This window comes from Triticum aestivum, chromosome 6D (assembly GCF_018294505.1).
Source record: "Triticum aestivum cultivar Chinese Spring chromosome 6D, IWGSC CS RefSeq v2.1, whole genome shotgun sequence".
NCBI lineage: Eukaryota > Viridiplantae > Streptophyta > Magnoliopsida > Poales > Poaceae > Triticum > Triticum aestivum.
This window is the reverse complement of record NC_057811.1, coordinates 171,505,604-171,512,642: the sequence shown is the minus strand read 5'-3', so window position 1 is coordinate 171,512,642 and position 7,039 is coordinate 171,505,604.

The window sequence follows — 7,039 nt, the reverse complement described above, 5'->3', positions numbered from 1 at the left end:
CCATATCTTAATTGCCCAAACCTTTTTTTCTAAATGAATTGTCACTTTTTGTTTTTACCTTTACAATGCACAATTCCATGAATCTTAAAATAGTTTTTTTACAAAACTAATTGATTTTGGATGAGATGAACTATAAGAATTAAACGAACATCTACATCATGCATATCTGGGAGAAGAGGCGGGAAACCGATGAGAGGACTGGCGAGAAACGGTAGCCTGTTCTGAATGAAAACCTAGTAGAGAAGGAAGCGTGAGCTATACGACGCATGCGCACAGTGCTTACCCATGTACTGCATGTGCCGTCGAAAGGGCTCAGGGTTGCCATTCGATCTGGGAGCATCCAACGGTGCACACATACGATCCGTGGGGTTTGGGTTCTGGCCAGTCAGAACGCAGGACTCAGATCGCGCGTGCAGCGAGGGGGTGGGGGCGGGGGGGATATCATACGGAAACCAACATTCGGTGGAAACCGGTGAAAACCACGAGAAAAAGATGTTTTGAAGTTTAAAAAAAATCAAAAAAAATGCAGGATGTTAAGAGGATGATGTTTTATTGGCACGCAAAATCTCAAGTTGAAACACATTAAGAGATGTGAGCTATGAAAAAGACAAAATCAGTGTTGAATAGTGTCGAGTAGTAATGTCACTATTCAGGGCGGAATTTGTCTTTTTCATAGCTCACATCTCGTAATGTTTTTCAACTTGAAATTTTGTGTCGCAATAAAAAATCACCTTCTTAACGACCGAAAGTAGCATGCATTCAAACATAAACATAGATAGTATTGCATAACCAAACATAAAACATAAATTTAAACTAAGCTAAACTACTTTCGGTCGAAGTAGAGGTTGAGCCAATCCTTCCTCGTCATGTACGGTGTGCCGCGAGCCAGGTCCGGGCCAGTACTGTTGTTGGGGTCGTTGGGGAAGGCACTCCTCCACTCGTCGACGTCGATCTCCTCGTCCTCGGGGCCCACCTCGATGCCTTCCGCGCCACCGTCGCCGCCGCCTTCGACCTCGTCATCGGAGGAGAGCGTGATAACCTCGCTGCCCTCCACGCCGCCGTCCTTGCTGCCTTCGACCTCTTCATCGGAGGAGAGCGCGATAACCTCGCCGCCCTCCGCGCCGGCAAAGATCGCCCGCTCCGCCTCCACGAGCTCCGGGTGCTGCCGGCAGAACTCTTGCATGTAGGCCTCGTCGGTAGCCTCGGCCTCGAGACGCTCCCACGCCTCATGGTCCTCCCGTGCCATAGTCGAGCTCACCACCCCTGGCTCCGGCGGAACGAGGTGGACCGAACGTGTGCCGAAGGGGAAACTGAGCCTAGCCACGACACCGTGGTAGCGGACCTGCCAGCGGTCATACTCCATGGCCGCGAGTTCGGCCGTGTGGAAGCTACCGAGCCACCGGCGGGTGTGGGTCTCTCGATCTGTAATCTCGATGACCCACGTCCCCCACCGCCGCTGCCGGACCCCGAGGTAGGACTTCGTCGGCTGCCGGGTCCGGGGGAGGACGGGGAAGTCCTTGAACCGGCGTAGGGGCACGGCGGCGGGCGGATCGGGGGACCAGCGATGGCGGATCGGGCCCGCGGAGGACGACGGGGACACCTCGGCGGCCACCTCACCGGCGTCGGGCGAAAAGGCCGCGATAAACCTCTTTTTGGCCATTGGCTACTTGAGCTCCCCGGCACACAGGCAGAGGTTGAGGATGGAGGCGCCCGCGATGGCGGTGACCTACCAATGGTTTCGAGGGTTGTGTGTGTCTGTGTGAGCGGAGGTTGTGTTTGAGGAAATACTGCGGCAACTGAAAATTTTACTAGGCGGGAGTAACAAGGCGGGGCTACTGAAAATTTGGATCAAGGGCAAGCAGATATTTTTTAGATTGCGAGGGATGCAGAGGCGGGAGTAAAATGTCGGGGCTACTGAAAATTTGAATGAAGGGACTGAAGCATAGCGGGAGTAATAGACATCGCACACGGTCCGCACATACTAATCGCGTGCTATCAAACATTAAAACCTTCGAGGCGGTACATATTTTCGAGATTGCGAGGGATGCAGAGTCGGGAGTTTTGGGGGAGTGAGCTAGTGTGCTTGACACGCTGGCTATGGACTGTAGCCGACGCACCTTCTCGCGTAAGCCATAGGCGTACTATACACCGACGGTGCTCCAAGATATTTTGTACTACATCTCACACGGTTGGTGAGAATAAACTGTGTGGGATCTACTTGATTTGAATTACAAAATGGGGTCACAGCGACAATGGACGGTGTTTGAATTGCTAGACCTTTTATCTGTAGTGAACATGCAACTGTATGTGTGTCATAAAAGAATTGGAATAATTCAGGGTTCGTTTGGACGTTTCATACATTTAACTGGTCTTCTAGCCATTTCAGATGCACAATTCAAAATTAAACTACATGCACATGCTCCGGTGCATACAAATTGGTTGAAAAATCAAATATGTGTCCTTCAGTGCATGCTTAGGTCCCATGGAAGAAATGGGAATGCATTTTTTGGAGTTTGTTTGGCCTTTTTTATACATTAACTGGGTTTTCTAGGCATTTTATGTGCATAATTCAAATTTCAACTACAAGCACATGCTCCAATGCACTAAAGTTGGTTGAAAAATCACATGTGTGTCCTTGGGTGAATTTCTAGGTCCCATGCAAGAGATGGGAATGAATTTCAAACACCAGGGCACTGTTGATTGCCGGCAAAATGTTGAGATACCTGGTTTTTAAATTCTAGTAAATCCAAAACTCGTCTAAAATTCATGAAACTTGGCATGATATCATGGAGCGGCATCAACATGCGGTGGTGAAAATTTGGTCCCATTTGGGGCAGGTTTGGGTATAAGCTTCTCACAAACCAGAGCTTCTCACAACAAGCATGATGGTTTCGATAGGGAACGTACCACCTTCGGGGGCGGGCGATATCCGTTGCCTCTTATTGCTTTCAAACATTTTCTAGTGTCAACATAGAACAACAGGAGTGTTCTGTTCAAACTTGGAATTTTTGGGGGTTCATTTGGCCTTTTCGAGGTCCATTTGCGTCTGCCCAAGCCTTGCCCTCAAGCGGTGGCATCTTAACATCATACGTATCATTATCAAGCGGCATCAACTTACACAAGGCGAGGCTTCCCTCGTCCCCGCGCCAGTCAGCAGGGTCGCGGTGAAGAAGATAGGGGAGATCAAACCTCTCCTGGACCCTTGGGTTCCTTGTAATGATGTTATTAGTTGAGTCGAGAATGGTCTTGAACGAACCTGCCATGCTAGCCGAGGTGATGACTGCTACCTCTTGAGCACTGTGTTGGTTTTCCCTTGAAGAGGAAATGGTGATGCAGCAAAGTAGCGTAAGTATTTCCCTCAGTTTTTGAGAACCAAGGTATCAATCCAGTAGGAGGCTACGCGCGAGTCCCTCGCACCTACACAAAACAAATAAATCCTCGCAACCAATGCGATAAGGGGTTGTCAATCCCTACACGGTCACTTACGAGAGTGAGATCTGATAGATATGATAGGATAATATTTTTGGTATTTTTGTGATAAAGATGCAAAGTAAAATAAAAGCAAAGTGAAAATCAAAGGAAATAACTAAGTATTGGAGGATTAATATGATGAAGATAGACCCAGGGGCCATAGGTTTCACTAGTGGCTTCTCTCGAGAGCATAAGTATTTTACGGTGGGTGAACAAATTACTGTTGAGCAATTCACAGAATTGAGCATAGTTATGAGAATATCTAGGTATGATCATGTATATAGGCATCACGTCTGAGACAAGTAGACCGACTCCTGCCTGCATCTACTACTATTACTCCACTCATCGACCGCTATCCAGCATGCATCTAGAGTATTAAGTTCATAAAAATAGAGTAACGCCTTAAGCAAGACGACATGATGTAGAGAGATAAATTCATGCAATATGAAAAAAAAACCATCTTGTTATCCTCGATGGCAACAATACAATACGTGCCTTGCTGCCCCTACTGTCACTGGGAAAGGACACCGCAAGATTGAACCCAAAGCTAAGCACTTCTCCCATTGCAAAAAAGATCAATCTAGTAGGCCAAACCAAACTGATAATTCGAAGAGACTTGCAAAGATAACCAATCATACATAAAATAATTCAGAGAAGATTCAAATATTGTTCATAGATAAACTTGATCATAAACCCACAATTCATCGGTCTCAACAAACACACTGCAAAAAGAAGATTACATCGAATAGATCTCCACGAGAGAGGGGGAGAACATTGTATTGAGATCCAAAAAGAGAGAAGAAGCCATCTAGCTAATACCTACGAACCCGAAGGTCTGAGGTAAACTACTCACACTTCATCGGAGGGGCTATGGTGATGATGTAGAAGCCCTCCGTGATCGATGACCTCTCCGGTGGAGCTCCGGAACAGGCCCCAAGATGGGATCTCGTGGGTACAGAAGGTTGCGGCGGTGGAATTAGGTTTTTGGCTCCGTATCTGATCGTTTGGGGGTACGTAGGTATATATAGGAGGAAGGAGTACGTCGGTGGAGCAACAGGGGGGCCACGAGGGTGGAGGGCGCGCCCTGGGGGGTAGGCGCGCCCCCCTACCTCGTGGCCTCCTCCTTTATTTCTTGACGTAGGGTCCAAGTCTCCTGGATCTTGTTCGTTCTGAAAATCACGTTCCCGAAGGTTACATTCCGTTTGGACTCCGTTTGATATTCCTTTTCTACGAAACTCTGAAATAGGCAAAAAACAGCAATTCTGGGCTGGGCCTCCGGTTAATAGGTTAGTCCCAAAAATAATAATAAAGTGAATAATAAAGCCCAATAATGTCCAAAACAGTAGATAATATAGCATGGAGCAATAAAAAATTATAGGTACGTTGGAGACGTATCAAGCATCCCCAAGCTTAATTCCTGCTCGTCCTCGAGTAGGTAAATGATAAAAACAAAATTTTTTATGCGGAGTGCTACTTGGCATAATTTCAATGTAATTCTTCTTAATTGTGGTATGAATATTCAGATCCGAAAGATTCAAGACAAAAGTTTAATATTGACATAAAAATAATAATACTTCAAGCATACTAACAAAGCAATTATGTCTTCTCAAAATAACATGGCCAAAGAAAGTTATCCCTATAAAATGATATAGTCTGGCTATGCTCTATCTTCACCACACAAAGTATTTAAATCATGCACAACCCCGATGACAAGCCAAGCAATTGTTTCATCATTTTGACGTTCTCAAACTTTTTCAATCTTCACGCAATACATGAGCGTGAGCCATGGACATAGCACTATATGTGGAATAGAATGGTGGTTGTGGAGATGAAAAAAAGGGAGAAGATAGTCTCACATCAACTAGGCGTATCAATGGGCTATGGAGATGCCCATCAATAGATATCAATGTGAGTGAGTAGGGATTGCCATGCAACGGATGCACTAGAGCTATAAGTATATGAAAACTCAACAAAAGAAACTAAGTGGGTGTGCATCCAACTCGCTTGCTCACGAAGACCTAGGGCATTTTGAGGAAGCCCATCATTGGAATATACAAGCCAAGTTCTATAATGAAAAATTCCCACTAGTATATGAACGTGACAAAATGAGAGACTCTCTATCATGAAGATCATGGTGCTACTTTGAAGCACAAGTGTGGTAAAAGGATAGTAACATTGTCCCTTCTCTCTTTTTCTCTCATTTTTTTATTTGGGCCTTTTCCTCTTTTTTTTGGCCTCTTTTTTTTCGTCCGGAGTCCCATCCCGACTTGTGGGGGAATCATAGTCTCCATCATCCTTTTCCTCACTTGGGACAATGCTCTAAAAAATGATGATCATCACACTTTTATTTTCTTACAACTCATCAATTACAACTCGATACTTAGAACAAAATATGACTCTATATGAATGCCTCCGGTGGTGTACCGGGATATGCAATGAATCAAGAGTGACATGTATGAAAGAATTATGAACGGTGGCTTTGCCACAAATACGATGTCAACTACATGATCATGCAAAGCAATATGACAATGATGGAGCGTGTCATAATAAACGGAACGGTGGAAAGTTGCATGGCAATATATCTCGGAATGGCTATGGAAATGCCATGATAGGTAGGTATGGTGGCTGTTTTGAGGAAGGTTTATGGTGGGTGTATGATACCGGCGAATAGTGCGCGGTATTAGAGAGGCTAGCAATGGTGGAAGGAAGAAAGTGCGTATAATCCATGGACTCAACATTAGTCATAAAGAACTCATATACTTATTGCAAAAATCTACAAGTTATCAAAGCAAAGTATTACGCGCATGCTCCTAGGGGGATAGATTGGTAGGAAAAGACCATCGTTCGTCCCCGACCGCCACTGTCGGGTGGTAGGTGCGACATATGCCAACGGGTGGCTTATCATTGTGGGTGCCAATAAGACGTCGCCGGTGCCTGGAAACGGGATGAGGCGAAGACATGCACGCCGGCGGATCTTACCCAGGTTCGGGGCTCTCCGAGGAGATAACACCCCTAGTCCTGCTCTGCGGGGTCTCCGCATGATCACTAGATCAGGAAAAGTAGCTATAATCGCTCCTAGAGTTGTTGGGTTCAAGGGAGAAGAAGAACAAGGCTAGCTCTTGCTTCTCTCTCTTTCTATGGTGTGTGTGCTATATTCAGAAGCCAACCCTTTGCATGGGTTCCCCGGGGGGTTTATATAGGCCTACCCCCCGGGGGTACAATTGTAATCCGGCTGGGCACTGGTCCCAGCCGTCAGTGTCTATGCTCGCCGGCTTCTCCGCCGGCTGTTGGGGCCCGCCGACTGGTGGGTCCCGCCGGCTGCCGGCCTCTTGGTCGACAGGCCGGCCCCACCGCCTAGGGTCTTGTCGGCGGCTGCTTACTGTTGCCTCGCCCCTGATGACGAGGGCTTCGTTGAGGTAAGCGTGGCTACAGTGGGCCGCCTCGAGGGCTCTCACTGTTGCCTTACCTCGTCTTGTCTCCTTAATGTGGCACTTGCTTCGAGGGAGGGGGTAGCCGACTTCTGGGAGCCGGCTACGCCCTTGGTCGACTGGGGGAGGCCGGGCCGCCT